The sequence below is a fragment of the Mauremys mutica genome, chromosome 9 (assembly GCF_020497125.1).
Source record: "Mauremys mutica isolate MM-2020 ecotype Southern chromosome 9, ASM2049712v1, whole genome shotgun sequence".
NCBI classification, from domain to species: Eukaryota; Metazoa; Chordata; order Testudines; family Geoemydidae; genus Mauremys; species Mauremys mutica.
The window spans coordinates 53,490,346-53,505,487 of NC_059080.1; positions in this window are offsets into that span (position 1 = coordinate 53,490,346).

The following is a 15,142-nucleotide window of genomic DNA, read 5'->3' on the forward strand; positions in this document are numbered from 1 at the left end:
ATGCCCCTTGCTGAGCTGCCACCAGCCATGAGAAGTAACAAATTGACAACATTCAGAGGAATATTCTTCATTTCCAACCGTATCACTCATACCCTCTGGCATAAAGCGCCTGCTGTCTTATTAACGTCTTTTATAGTTTTTTACTGCTGAATCCAAGGTGAGACAGGGGAGGGGGAAAAGGAGTGAGTGGAGACCAGTTTCTTTTAGGAACTGGGAGAACACAATGGCAGCGATTTATTGTAGTCTCAGAAACAGGATTTCTTTGTTTCATTATTTTTATTTTACACAGGTAATCACAAGGGCTGATCATACCTATTTACCATCCCACTCCCTCCTGCATGGGCCCCACATATTACAGGAAAACCCATTTACAAGGGTTCTAACAAAAATAGGCTGGGACAGTGTTTGGGATCCACCTTTGGCCCCGATTGATTCTACAAGCTGTTCTGTATAGGCAGAACCCTGTGATGGCACGGAGGCCCCTGGATGTCAGTGAGGCTCTGCATGGCATAGGGTTCTGCTCACAGGGAGTAGCTTGTAGGATCGGGGCCTTACTTACCATGAGTCCAACTGCACAGGGCTTAGAGGGAGCCATAAAAACCACTACAACTGATGTCCAAGAGCACTTATATGCATAACAATGTCACAGTATAAATGGGAATAGCGGGACGTTATGTGGGTCCCATCAGGAAGCTGGGACTCTCCCCAGCCCAGCACCATGCAGCTGAAGTTTCTAAACCTGACAGGTTGCCAGTGAGATTCATAAGTGTTAGGGCTAGAACCCAGTGGCCTAGTTTGACCTCCTGCGGACCACAAATCTGTCCCTGGTCCAGGACTGAATATTGCCCATGCTGGGACTCAGAGCAATGTGTGGTTTATAGGGAAATTCCAGATTTGGGAGCAAAAAGGAACTGTTTCATGAGACTCCTTTGTTTAAACGGCAGCTCTTTGTGGCTGTTGAGATGTTTAGTAGGTGATCCGTAGTCCCGGTGGAGGCAGATTAGCGGGCAGGGCAGATGAGGTGGCCAGAAGTCCAAAGGCTCATTTATCCCACGGTGCTGCAGTTTGAGACATGAATGCCACCTCTGTATTTATATCTACGAGGTGGGGAGGTGTGGGACAAGCACTTTGTCCTGAGTCTGGGATTAGCCATGTTCTCAGTTATGCTAATTGTCCCAAATGAGAATCCATCACACTTCTACTCCACTCTCCCAACACCCTATACACTATACGTACTGCCTGTGGTGCACAAAAACAATTCACAGGGTTTCAGAGTTTGTAAAAGTGTTGTTAAGACTATTTTTTGTATCCCACCACCTGTATAGTCAGGCTTCTTTCGTTACGAGTCCAACTGCACAGGGCTCAGATGGAGCCATAACAATGTCTGAGAATGATGTAAAATAGCTTGTCTCTGTTCTGAAAATGTCACAATTCTAAGGGCTGCTGTCTCCGACCTTTCAGAGCTAGAATCAATGCTATGTGTTCCAGGGGGAGATGGGAATCTGCTCTTTATGGCAGTAAAATTTCACACACGCACACACAGTACATTGGCCTAAGATTTAGGACAGGCAATAGTCCTGGAGCAGTGACAGGTTTCAAGGCTGGGATCTCACAATCAGGACTAGAAATGGGAGCTGGGAAGGCAGGAGCCCCCTGCATCCCTTTTAACGGTAAAAACATGTTTGTAGCCCTGCTCAATTAAAAGACATCACAGTGTTCTTAGGACCATAGGAGTTGCCATAATGGACCGGACCTGAGGTTTATCTAACCCAGTCTCCCATCTCTGAGAGTAGGCCAGGACCAGATGCGTCCAAGGAAGGTGTAGGAACCCTGCGATGGCAGAAGTGGGACAGTCTGCCTCCCACATTAGGTCCCATCCTGATCTCGAATAGCCAGAGATTGGCTTAAGCCATGAAGCCGAGGGTTAGGCATAGAACAGCTTGTGTACACAACAGCTATGTCAGGCCATTTGCAATGTAATTATAGTTGGTCCTTTTGGAGAACAGAGCAGTTAAACTCCGGGTATTAAAGTAGTCTGACCTTACAAATGGAGAGCTGAGAAGTACCAGTATGCTATCCCACGTGAAGGTCATAAGGGCCCATTATGACCATCCAGCCTGACTTCCTGCATAGCACACGGCAGAAAACTTCACCCAGAGGAGGCTGCAATGGTGTGAGTTATTCTTCTCTGCCTTGTAAGTGAAGCAGTTTTAGAAAGAGGGCCGGTCTCAATTTAAGAATCCCCGTCATGTCAAACGTACTGCAAAATGCGTGACCTGGACAGAATGGCAGGGTGATGGGGCAGGGTGGAAAGGTTTTACTAACACTTATTTCACAAGATTTGATTGCATGACTTTTGTCACTCATACAGAGGTAATGCAATTAATCCTGATCATGCCATGAAAACCTTCCCCGCCACCAAGGGTATGGCATATTACCGGCAGACAGACGTGTACTTGACAAGTCTGTTATTGTTCTCCTAAATATCAGAGGGCCAGGTTCAGGTTGTACTTTGGTGTGTGCTGCTGAGAAATCGGAGGTGTGCATTGTGCTGAATTGTCCAGTGGACTGACTACCTTTGCTTTCACACAGGTTAGGCAGCTATCAAAATAACCAAATTAGTCACTGACTGGGGCACATCTACACTGCAATGTAAGCCCAGGGTTTGAACTCAGGTTCAAGCCTAACCTACGTTCCAGCTACACACAAATCACTCTAACCCAGGGCTTGGACCCAGGGTCCCAGGACCCCACAAAGGTCCGAGCCTGAGTCAAGCCAGGACCCAGGGTTCAAGCCCAATTGCTTTGCAGTGTAGACACAGACCCACTTGACTTATGCTCTGGGAGTCCACCAAAAGTATCCCACAATCCCGCAGGCCAACTTTCTTTGTCCGCTGGACAGTCCAGTTTAGTGGTTAGTCAAGCTTTCCCACACTGCACCATGAACAAAGGACTAGAGTGGCCACTTTTTGGGAGGGCGGTAGGAAGTCTGGGATATGGGTAGTTGGACTCGAGCCTACATAATGCAGTGTAGACGCTGGAGCCCCAGGTTGAAACTGAGGGTTCAACAATTTCTATTCAGCTGAGTGATGGAAACAAAGTCTATTCTCACTTCCCAAAGTTCTCTGCCCTCCAAGAGGATATTGAGTGACAACCCATTCAGCTAATGGCATGCAAGATCAAACCATCGGAACAATTTTCACTGGCTGATCAGTGATCTTGAAAACAAGATGTTGTTTCCTAGCAACTCCTGAGATTAACCCTTTATGGATGTGATGGTGTAGTTGGAGATCATCAGCATTCTAGTGTGAATTCTAGCTGTGGTAATGTGCACACTGCACGCACACACACGCGTACTGCATGGAGCCTCCATGAAACAGCTCGGTTTGTTCTAGTATCTGGCTATTGCACATATGTATAGCCCGGGCAGGGGGAGGGAAGGGGAGACATTCCAGCTGTGTTCCAAGGGGAAAAGAGTTGATGCCTGTGGCTGACATATACATGACCTAAGCCAATGAGAATTATCATTTAAGAACACACAGGAACAATAACAATTTAGACCAAACAGAGGCAGCAAAGATGTGTTATGATTTCTGCCAGGCTATCAGAACGTCTCACATGCCCAGTGGATTAAGGATGATGGAAGAGAGAAATGCCTCATGCCAATTAATTCCGGAAGTGTAATTAACACGTGGGACAGTTCTGGATGATCCCAAGCTGATAATGAACCATGGCATCACTTTAATTTCTGCAATGCCCCCACCATTTTATTATTAAAGCCAAGAGTGGGTTCTGTCAAAAATATCCCTTAAAGGGAAAAAAGGGAAAGAGAGAGAGAAACAGGGAAGGATTCATCTCAATGAAATATGCTAGATTAGAGTTTGCAGGATAAAGAAGTAGGAGAGGGGAGAGGATATGAAATGTGAAATGTGTGTGTGTGTGTGTGTGTGTGTGCGTGCATGCATATATATATGCATGCGCACACACACACAGAATATATATATATTCTCTTTTGAAATGACCTCCTTATGCCCCATCCATCAGCCTGGGGTTGGCTTATTCTAACTAGCAGATTCCTTTCTTCTGTATAACAGGCCCATCAGCCGCAATCTGCATGCCAATTATTGGAACAGACCCCCTGATACTGAAAAATGGAAATTAGCTGTCAAGCGAAGGCATCAGCAACCCAGGTTTGGATTGCCTGCTTGCTTGCTTTCCCTCGGTCTGTGGCTCATATACATATGCACTCTGTTCTGTGGGCAGCCTTGACAAGGGAGCCCCCAGTGGAAAAAGTAATCTAAAATAAAATAATAACAAAAAAAACCTGAGCACATTTTATTGTTCTTGGTATGAGTTGCCAACATTTGGGGCACAATGCAAAATTCACCAGAGGGCAAAAGCCGTTCAGGGGAGCGGGGGGCAGGGGAGGCATTCTGATAATTGCATTTTGGTGGTGGGCAGACCAAGCACTCCAATCAAAGGACATGCAAAGGAAATGTTAACGTAAGGGCAAATGGATCAGGCAAGCAAATGGTTTGCACACTGGAATCAGACTCACCACATTCCCACTCACCCATGCAAGAATCTCAGATTGTTTGGCGTGTGTGACGGGGAGCAGCTCTTGGGTGTTACAGGGGTGGCTTGTTACAGGCTGGCACTAGCCTGTTGGAACAGATTGTCACGGTCCTGGCTGCTCTGCCCCGATCAGCAGAACCATGGAGTGGCTCAAGCTGACTTGTTCGCAGTGTAGAGCAACACCCTTGGAACATTCTCTCTCCTGAGCATGGGGTTCCGTCTAGGGGCATTTAATATCCACATCTCTGCTCCCAGCCTCTCAGAAGGGCTCCCAAACATGGAGAAAAGATGAGACATCCCACTAGATTTATATCAAGCCCTTCTCCCTCTCCCGCCTCCAGTTGCAGCAATCCTCCAGCACAAGAAGGCTGCCAACAGCTACTGTGTTGATTCCTATCTTGGCCAGAAGGGGGTGCTCCTTCAAGTGATGGGGCATCCACCCCCCACTGGCAGAGCCCTAGGGAGGCTGTGCAGAAAGCAGCCAATAGGAGAAGGGCTGTGAGGAGCAGCCAATCAGGACCCAGCAGGCCCATATGAAAAGTGCTGCAGTGCCAGAAGCAGTCAGTCACTGTCTGGAGCTCAAGAAGTGAGGACTATGTCTTTAGCAAGCTGAGGGTACGTCTACACTATGGGATTAATCCGATTTTACATAAACCGGTTTAGTAAAACAGATTGTATAAAATCAAGTGCACGCGGCCACACTAAGCACATTAATTCGGCGGTGTGCGTCCACGGTCCGAGGCTAGCATCGATTTCTGGAGCGTTGCACTGTGGGTAGCTATTTCGTAGCTATCCCATAGTTCCCGCAGACTCCCCCACCCCTTGGAATTCTGGGTTGAGATCCCAGTGCCTGATGGGGCAAAAATCATTGTCGCGGGTGGTTCTGGGTAAATGTCATCAGTCACTCCTTCCTCTGGGAAAGCAATGGCAGAGAATCATTTCGCGCCCTTTTTCCCTGGATTGCCCTGGCAGACGCCATTAGCATGGCAACCACGGAGCCTGTTTTGCCTTTTGTCACTGTCACCGTATGTGTACTAGATGCCACTGACAGAGGCGATTCAGCAGCGCTACAAAGCAGCATTCATTTGCTTTTGCATGATAGAGAGGTGGTTATCAGCTGTTCTGTACCATCTACCATGCCATTGTAAATTGGCAATAAGATGATGGTTACCAGTCCTTCTGTGCTGTACCATCTGCTGCTGTCATAGGTACCCCTGGCTGAGATTGGTCGGGGGCGCAAAAGACAAAAATGGGAATGACTCCCCGAGTCAATCCCTCCTTTATGGTATCTAAAAATAGAATCAGTCCTGCCTAGAATATGGGGCAAGTGTACTAGAGAACCACTGTATCAGAGAACCAGAGAGCACAGTCGCTCTGTGTCAGATCCCGCAGAAATGATGAGCTGTATGCCATTCACAGGGGGTACCCCTGCAACAACCCCACCTGTTGATTCCCTCCTCCCCCAGCCTTCCTGGGCTACCGTTGCAGTGTCCCCCCATTTGTGTGATGAAGTAATAAAGAATACAGGAATAAGAAACAGTGACTTGTTAGTGAGATAAAATGAGGGGAAGGCAGCCTCCAGCTGCTATGATAGTCCAGACAGGACATTAAGCAGTGTGGGGGAGAGGAGCCCAGCATCCCGCTGCTATGATAGTCCAGGCAGAACAGAATCTTTTCTTTACACATGAAGGGCGGGGGCTGATGGAGCTCAGCCCCCTGTTGCTATGATGAAGACGGTTACCAGCCGTTCTGTACCATCTACTGGGAAGTAGTAGCACTCATGGGCTGATGATGAGGACAGATACCAGTCCTTCTGCACTATACCATCTGCCACAAGGCTGATGATGACGACAGATATCAGCCATATTGTACCATCAGCCACCAAGGAGTGGGGGCGAGGATGCTACAGTTCAGTGCCGCAGCATCGCGTCTATCAGCAGCATTCAGTAGACATAGGGTGACATTTAAAAGAGTCAAGAGACTATTTTTTTCCCTTTTCCTTCTGGGGGTGGGGGGTGGGGTAAATTGACGAGCTATGCCCTGAACCACCGCGGACAATGTGTTTGACACTACAGGCATTGGGAGCTCAGCCAAGAATGCAAATGCTTTTCGGAGACTGCAGGAACTGTGGGATAGCTTGAGTCCTCAGTCCCCCCTCCCTCCCTCCATGAGCGTCCATTTGATTCTTTGGCTTTCCGTTACGCTTATCACGCAGCAGTGTGCTGAGTCCCTGCTGTGCCCTCTGTCTGGAGATTTTTTTTAAATGCTTTGGAATTTTGTCATCTGTAATGGAGCTCTGATAGAACAGATTTGTCTGCCCATACAGCGATCACATCCATACGGTCCATGCTGGAGCTCTTTTTGGATTTGGGACTGCATCGCCACCCGTGCAGATCAGAGCTCCACGCTGGGCAAGCAGGAAATGATATTCAAAAGTTCGCGGGGCTTTTCCTGTCTACCTGGCCAGTGCATCCGAGTTCAGATTGCTGTCCAGAGCGGTCAGTGGTGCACTGTGGGATACCGCCCGGAGGCCAATACCGTCGATTTGCGGCCACACTAACCCTAATCCGATATGGTAATACCGATATTAGTGCTACTCCTGTCGTTGGGGAGGAGTACAGAAACCGGTTTAAAGAGCCCTTTATATTGATATTAAGGGCCTCTTAGTGTGGATGGGTGTGGCGTTAAATCGGTTTAACGCTCCTAAAACCGGTTTAAACACGTAGTGTAGACCAGGCCTGAGAGACCTGCGGCACCTTGGACAGAGCAACTGCAGGCAGAGACCAGGGGAGTGAGAGGAGTTCCTGGCTGGCTGTTGGGAACGGATAGTTGCAGGCCCTGAGGAAGGGTGAAGAAGGTGCTGTAGCCATGGGAAAGTGGCCCAGGAAGACATAGCAGCGGTCAGAGGAATTTGAGGTGCCGCAGGAGGCTGCAGTCCACAGGGTCCCTGGGCTGGGACCTGGAGTAGTGGATGAGCCTCTATCCCCACACACTGACCACTGGGCAAGTGGCAGGATAACTGACTACAGTCACCACTGGGGAAGCGGCAGGACTAGGAGCTAAACTCCCCTGGAAGGGTGGACACGGACAGTGACATGGTTCCTGAGGCTGCAAGAGGGGCTGCAGGCGGATGGCAGAGATGCAGTGATGCGGTGCAAGCTGTGGACAGGGGGTGTCAGCCTCTAGCTAATCCCCAGAATGAGCAGGAAGAGGTGCCAGTCCGGCAGTGAGAGATGCGACTGTGACGCTCCCTCTGCACAACCCCCACAGCACTCCTTACTGTCCTGAGAGCAGCGCAGCACCACGCTTACAAGGGGCCCTGGCGCCTGGACCCTGGCCCTGCCCCTGCTCGGCCTCTTCCCACCGAGGCCCTGCCTGTCACTCACTCCCCTCTGCCCCCTCCCTGCCTTGCACGCTGCTCACTCCTCTCTGCCCTCTTCCTCCCCGCCCACCTGCGGCTTGCTCCTCTCTGCCCCCTCCCCATCCATGCAAACAGCAGGCAGGGCCTCAGGGGGAAGAGGCTGAGTGGGGGCAGGGCCTTGGGGTGGAGCAGTGGGCGGGGCCACAGTCCATGCACCAGGGCCTACAAAAAGTTAATCCGGCCCAGGAGAAGAAGTCGGGCTAACAACCAAAAGTTAGACTCAGACACATGAGAATACATTGGTCTGTCCCTCTTGTGCTCTGAGCAAGGTCACAGTGAAGGAGCAGGGAAGTCAAACAGAATCACCCCCGTCCTCACTGGAGGAGCTGGAGTCTATCATTGATCAACCTGATAAACCAAAATTCCAGCTTGGATTTGCACTGATTTTTAATGCTGCAAATCCATGGCTCTTTTATGATGTCTTAAACATATTCTGTTAGTGTCATGTAGGACAATGAGCTGCCATCATCATATCAACCAGTGGGACACCCGCATCTGGAATACTGTGATCAGCTCTTCTCAAAAAGGATATGGCACAAAAGGGGGTGAAAAGACAGGAGCCAAAACTGAGAGCTCTGGAATAATTCCCATATGGAGAAAGTAGGAAGATTGGGATTGGCTAATTTAGAAATGAGAATATGGGCTTGTAATTACCCAGTTATTGTTATATCAGTATAAACTCCCATGATGATGTGGACTCTCTTCTGGTATAAGCGTGACTCTTTGGTGTAGCCCAGTGGTTTCCAAGCTCTGGTCCGTGGACCCCGGGGGCTCCGCAGATTATGTCTATGATTTTGAAAGGGGTCCACACCTCTATTCAACATTTTTTAGGTGTCTGCAAATAAAAAAAGGTTGAAATCCACTGGTTTAGCCTAAATCCCTTCCCATGCAACATGAGCTCAACCAAAAAAAAAAAAATCCAGTCTTGAACCAGAATAAAAGCGTCTAAATGAGGGGATTAGTCTGGTAGAACTGCATCAGTGTGAATTTAAATTAAAAAAAACTTCCCTATGTGGATGAGATCTAATAAAAACAAACTGTACCAACTAATGACTAGGAGACAGGTTGGGCTCTGCTATGTACCCTTTCTTTTAATACAAGGACACTTAATGAAAGTTAAAGGCAACTCATTTAAAATTGATACAAGGAAATACTTTTTTGCACAGTGCCCAAGTAACCTCTGGAACTCATTGCCACCAGATTCCATTTGGGCCAAGAGCCTAACAGGATTCGTGAAAGAAATAGATATTTGGTATGGACACTGAGAACACCCACAGTCATGTTAGGATAACGAGGTGTTTCTTTAAGGAGGGTGTGTGTGTGTATATATATATATATATATATATATATATATATATATATATTATATGCTAGGGGAATTTTAAACCCCATGCACTCTGCAGTGCCAGATGCCATGTTTCCCAATGTGTGGGACCCACCTTATTGATGGGTGCAAAGATCTAGCCAAGACTAGGAGACACAAACAGACCTTTCAATTGTTTTCCAGAGTTTTCCCTTTCATTTTTAACAAAGTATGTCTCTAGCTATATTGGTTGCAAAGGAAACCTCCAAACCATGAAACAAATGTAATGGATGTAGGTATGTCTGCTGAGTTTGCAGGGAGCCTGAAACTATAACTCTGAGCTGTGAGCTGTCCCTTCCACCTCAACGGCCCCTAACTCAGCTGCTAGTGATAGTACTTTTAGTGACAACACTGTTAATTATCTGGCTGCTCACCTAAGCACCTATGAAAGGAGAGGAAGGGGCATATTATGAAGATCTGCACCATCTGCTCTGATTTGGCCACTCATTTCTGGTGCTGTTTGGGGCTAAAGGGGGGGAATGACTGGTTTCTTTTGCCGCAGAGAAAGCCCAGCTTTCAAACTAGTGTTTAGGTATTTAAAATGTTAACACATTACTATGTTTCCACATGAGCTGTTCTCTTAATAATCATTCATGTCATCAGTTAGCAATGCAACATTTACATCATGGACTATTATCTGTAAGTAGAGCAAGCAACTGAAGAGCAAGCTTTTAAAGAACTCTGTACACACATCATTTTCTCAGCCCCCTGTTCAAGCAGTTTCAATGCTCTGTGATTACTTAGCTGAAAACTGGGCTTTTGCATTTGGAGGGGTGGACAAGGCCTTCCAGGTTCCACCCACCAGGGGGCATCAGGCCGTTCCTACCTCTCAATCTCCAAGGGAGGCCACACCTCCTTGCTACAATCGAACTAAATCACTGGGCTCAACCCAGGGGTGTTTGGGGTGGAATGCAATGGCCTGTGATGTGCAGGAGGTCAGTCTAGATCAGGGGTGGGCAAACTTTTTGGCCCGAGGGCCACTTCTGGGTGGGGAAATTGCATGCAGGGCTATGAATGTAGGGCTGGAGGTTGGGGTGCAGGAGGGAGTGTGGGGTGTGGAAGGGGGTGTGGTGTGCAGGAAGGGGCTCAGGGCAAGGGGTTGGGGTGCAGGAGAGGTGCAGGATGTACAAGGGGGCTCAGGGCAGGGGGTTGCGGGCTCAGGGCAGAGGGTTGAGGTGCAGGAGGGATGCAGGGTGTGGCAGGGGCTCAAGGCAGCAGGTTGGAGTGTGGGGTGCAGGCTCCAGCCCGGTGCCACTTACCTTGAGCACCTCCGGGGTGGCAGCAGTGCACAGCGGGGCTAAGGCTGGCTCCCTCCCTGCCCTTGCCCCGCACCACTCCCAGAAGCAGCCGGCACCATGTCCCTCGGCCCCTGGGAGAGGGGGGGCAAAGGGCTCTGTGCACTGCCCTCGCCTGCGGTTACCTCCCCCAAAGCTCCCATTGGTCACAGTTCCTCATTCCCGGCCAATGGGAGCTGCGGGAGGCAGTGCCTGCAGGTGAGGGCAGCGCACGGAGCCCGCTGCCTCCCCCAGGGGCCACAGGGACATGGTGCTGGCTGCTTCTGGGAGCGGCGCAGGGCCAGGGCAGGCAGGGAGCCTGCCTTAGCTGCGCTGCGCCATGGGGCTGGCAATCCCGCAGGCCGGATCCAAAGCCCTGACGGGCTGGATCCAGCCCGTGGGCCGTAGTTTGCCCACCCCTGGACTAGATGATGTAATCGTCCCTAAGATATCCTCAAATCTGCCTCAGTGGTTGCTGTTGTGCCAGGGTGAGGGACATCAGGTTGTGGGAACACACTGTGTGGGGAGCCCCAACAAAGGTATTGAAAGCTGCCATCTGTGTGCACAGGAAGCGAGCTGCACTATGTGTGTGTTGAGGAAACAGCATGTGTACAGGCCGGACCCTGCTGAGTGCATGGGAAGGGGATCGCACTGTGTGCATGGCAGGGCATCCTGTGCCTAGAGGCGAGTGTGCATGGAATGGACAGCACAGGGCCACACTGCTTTTCTGGACCCCCAACCCCCGCTTGTCCTGGGGTGTTGATGAAGAGGAAGGTGTGCTCCACCACATGTACACAATGGTCCCCTTTCTGCACAAGGCGGAGCTCCACCACCACATGCAATGAGCCATGAGATTGGCTGGGCAGACTAGAAGCGAAGGGACCAGGGCTGCTCTACCTGTGTTTCTTGTCCTGTGAGAGAGATTGTCGGCTCCAAGGGAAGTATGCGCAGCCTGTGGGCAGGCAGTGGTGACAGAGGAGGGTGAGAGCAAAGGAGTACAGGATGGGAAGAGAATGAAAGGGGAGAGAAGAGGGGGGTTGATGGGGAAGAGTGGACTGAAGGGCCGATAGTGTGGAAGGAGGAGACAACACGGGGAGAAGGGGACAGAGAAATGGAGAGAGGAGGAGAAATGAGACTGAATAGGAACACACTGGAAAAGCTGAGTGCAAAGGAGAAAAGCAGCAAAGGACTGTGCCGGAGGGACGGGGAATGTGCCACCCTTCCCTGGGAGCGACCCATAGGAATTGTCCATGCACCTGGCAAGGAGCAGCCCACAGAGCTCAGCAGCCACTGGGCCCCTCTGCGTCCAGCGCTCTGGGTTAAGGCTAAGGGCAGTGGATTACGCAGCTTGGGCCTAGCTGGGCAGGACATGGGAGCCAGAGGAAGCCCTGTACAGGGAGGAGGGGTTTCTTCGGCTTCCTTGCTGTCCAGGTGGGGGAAGAGGCTGTAGCTGCTTTGGGCAGCCGATTGCGTTTCCAGCTGCAGCAGCTTCTCCTCACAATCGCCTCTCTAAACACATTGTGCCCACGGCCGAGGCCATGCCACAGGCCTCCGTCCTCAGTTAAACTTGCCCACCAGGCCCTTCCCCTTACATCCAGTCCCTTACAACCAGGGCATGCAGCCCCCACCCCCACTCCCCTGCTTTCCTGTCTGTGCTGCAGCAGAGCCCCTCTCCTCTGGAGCAGGACCCTTTCCCACACACCCCACCCCCAATTACTAATGTACTCACAGGGGGCCGTATCCCTGCAGCGCCTGACAAGCATCACTTAACCTGCCTCACTGCCACGTAATAACCTCATCTATCAACCTGGACGAGACTGCAGGGCCATTGCTGGGAGGGGCTCTCTTTAAGCAGCAAATGTCATTATCCAAAGTCCCCGGTCCCCTTGCTTGATATGCAAAAAACTCGCTGGCTCCCCAGAGTCCCGTGCAGAGAACATGCCCCGCAAAATGGACATTTGTCATGTTCTGCACACTGATGCATTGCCCAGGAAATGTGAATGATTACACCAGCGGTGGTGGGCCCAGCAGAGCCAGCCTGACACCTGGTGGCACAGCGAGAAAACACACCTCTTCAGGAGAGGCCAAGACCAGGAACCAGGGAAAGCTGGACCTCTGGCTGGGGAAAACCTGCTGCATCTGAGAATGGTCCCTTGGGGGCTATTGGGTTTATTTACCTTCCAAGGAACAGTTCACTCTTCCCCCGTGAAGGCATTCACTGGGGTCAGCCTTACCCGCACGGCTGCCGTAGGCTGAGAATATTTCTGTGCCACCCCCAAAGGGTAGACAAAATGCTGACAAGTGAATGTGAGTGTCGCCGGCAACTCTGGCCGCACAGGCTGCAATGTAAGTACATGGCCCCAGGCCTACAGAGATGGAGGGCACGTGCTCAGCTTTAACGACGCGAGCAGGCCCGTTTGGTCCGGGGCACCCCTGGAGGTCAGAGATAGGTGCTCCAGCAGTCGGCAGAGGCAGGGCCTACACTGTACGCTTATTGGGGGTGAGGCTCTCTCAGTGTGTGTACGTGCAGCACCCAGCACGATGGGGCCCTGATTTCGTTTGGGGCCTTTCAACACCATTGGAACACAGACCATTAACCATGAGCCATACGAATGATTTCCCACCCAGGCTCTGCATAGGCAGGCCCTTGCTTCCACCTGAACTATGTCCTTTTCCTGCCATCCCCCCATTTCTTCCTTCCTTCCTCTTCCCATATCATTCGTTTCTCTCACCCGTTTGCTCTCTCGCCTTCATCTCCCTTTTCTTCCTCTTTCCCCAGCCCCTGTGCCTGTTTCCCCAACCCCACCTCTGTCTGGCTCGCCCTGGAGCCTGTCTCTCAGCTGAGTCTCCCTCCCTCCTGCCCTGGTGAGCAGCAGCCACGTCTGCATGGAGCTGGGGGTGTTCTGAAAAGCAGGCACAAGGCGTCTCTTGAGTGACAAAGAGACTGAGCTACCAAAACTCCCTGGCTGCCCCCGCAGGAAGTGGGGCGGCAGCTCTCTATCCCTTATTGGGATCCTTCCCCTAGTGCTCTCCCTTTCTTGGGTTCACCTCAACTTCCCTTTCCTAGTTCCTCCACACATCTCTGTCCCCTGTGGGCAGCTCTCAGCTTTAGCATGGCTGGTGCTGTGGTGAGGGCCCAATCCTAGCAGGTACCTGCTGGCGGGACGGTGCACAGCGCTGGGGGAGGCTGGTACGACAGGCACAAGGCCCCACATGCTATCACCTTTGGTAGGTGACCAGTCACCGCTCTTTGGAAGCAGGGCAGGTGACTGAGGCCAGGAACTGAATACACAGGCCCCCAAAGGCCACCCCAAGGTGCATGGCCATGGAGAATCAAGCCTGGGGCACTGGGGGCCAGTGCTCCCAGCAGGGCGAGCCAGGCAGGGGCTGGGAAAGGCAGGGACTGGCACAGGGCAGGGAGGGGAGCACTGGTGCCATGGGGAGGGGAGAGGCTGGCATAGGATGTAGGGTTGCCAACTTTCTAATTGCACAAAACCGAACACCCTTGCCCCACCCCCTGCCCTGCCCCCTTCTCTGAGGCCCCATTCCTACTCATTCCAGCCCCCTCCCTCCGTCAGTTGCTCTCCCCCACCCTCAATCACTTTCACTGGGCTGGGGCAGGGGGTTGGGGTGCAGGAGGGGGGGAGGGCTCTGGATGGGGGTGCAGGCTCTGAGGTGGGGCCGGGGATAAGGGGTTTGGGGTGCAGGAGGGGGGGTCAGGACTGGGGCAGGGGGTTGGGGGCCAGGCTCTGGGAGTGGGGGCGGGGTGCAGGCTCCAGGAGGGAGATTGGGTGCGGGTTCCAACCTGGGGCAGGGGGTTGGGTTGCAGGTGGAGGTGCGGGGTCTGGGAGGGAGTTAGGGTGCAGGAGAAGGTTCCAATCTGGGGCAAGGAGGTTGGGGTGAAGGCTCTGGCCAGGCGGCGCTTACCTCAGGCGGTTCCCAGTTGGCAGCACAGCAGGGCTAAGGCAGGCTCCCTGCCTGCCCTGGCCCTGCACCACTCCCGGAAGTGTCAGGCATGTCTGGCTCCTAGGCAGAGGCGTGGCCAGTCAGCTCTGCATGGTGCCCATGTGGCAGCTCCCATTGGCTGCAATTCCCAGACAATGGGAGCAGTGGAGCTGCTGCTTGAGGCAGGGGCAGCGCGCTGAGCTTCCCTGGCTGTTCCTCTGCCTAGGGGCCACAGGGACATGCCAGCCGCTTCCAGGAGCTGCATGAAGCCAGAGCAGGCAGGGAGCCTGCCTTAGCCCTGCTGCATCAGCGACCGGACTTTTAACAGTCTGGTCACCAGTGCTGACTGGAGCCGCCAGGGTCCCTTTTAGACCAGGCGTTCTGTTCGAAAGCCGGACACCTGGCAACCCTAACAGGGTGGGGAGGGGAGCACTGGTGCCATGGGGAGGGGAGGAGCTGGCACAGGGCAGGGAGGGGTGAATGGTAGCAAAGGTCTAGCCCCTAGTGAGAGTCAGGGGTGGCTGCAGGGTGCAGCCAGCCGGGGCCCGACCACCAGAGCGGAAAT